We start from the raw sequence: 907 nt of genomic DNA on the forward strand, positions 1-907 counted from the left end.
TCAGTCCCAGGCTCTTTCCTTTCCTCCTCTCTCTCTGCTTCCGAACACGCACTCCTCCTCTTCTTCTTCTTCTTGTTCTTCGACCCACAGTAGCCCGATTTCCATTAGTACCCTGTAGGTCATCAGTACCAATGGCGGTCGTTGTTAACCCGGTCCGCGACCCATCCGGTATGGTATAGTTATGGTTGACTCGCATGTTTGGTTTTGGCAAACGTTTTACGCCGGATGCCCCTCCTGACGCAACCCTCTGCATTTATCCGGGCTTGGGACCGGCACAGGGAGACACTGCTCCGTGCCCCCCCCCCCCCCCCCCCCCCCCCCCCCCCCAAAGGCAGGCTTGGAGAGACACGGGCCAGTGCCGCCCTGAGGCTGCATTACCCTCTCTTTCTTACATTTATTATAAAAATATGCTTATCTTCCTTTTAGCTCATCACACATGTCTTTATGATTTTCAGTCCATGCCTCAGCCGGCCTGAAGCTCCACTGATGCGCATGTGCGGATGCCTCTATCTAGCGGACATAAAATAAAGACAATCATTCAAATGTGAATGAGTCGGCGTGATGCTCCGGGATGTGTGGAGCTCAGGGAGCTCCACGAGTGAGGGAGTTAAGTTAGGGCGGGGGTGCAAGTAGGCTCTAGGATTCCCCGAGTCGGGGCGAGCGATGGGTTTAGAGGCGTATCGCATTGAAGATAATGGCCGCATATCCTTCTTGGACTTTTCTAAAGCCTTTGACTCGGTCGAACATCCATTTATCATAGCAACGCTCGAACATTTTGGATTTGGTTAAATATTCAGGAATGTGATCCGTGGGCTCTATGAGAATATTCATAGCTGTGTCACCCTGCCAAGCGGCACCACTCCGAGCTTCCATGTTGATGTGGGAATACCCCAAGGTTGCCCCATCT

This window comes from Fistularia commersonii, unplaced genomic scaffold (genome assembly GCF_037954325.1).
Source record: "Fistularia commersonii isolate RoL2024-O1a breed Wild unplaced genomic scaffold, RoL_Fcom_v1.0 HiC_scaffold_42, whole genome shotgun sequence".
Classification (NCBI taxonomy): domain Eukaryota; kingdom Metazoa; phylum Chordata; class Actinopteri; order Syngnathiformes; family Fistulariidae; genus Fistularia; species Fistularia commersonii.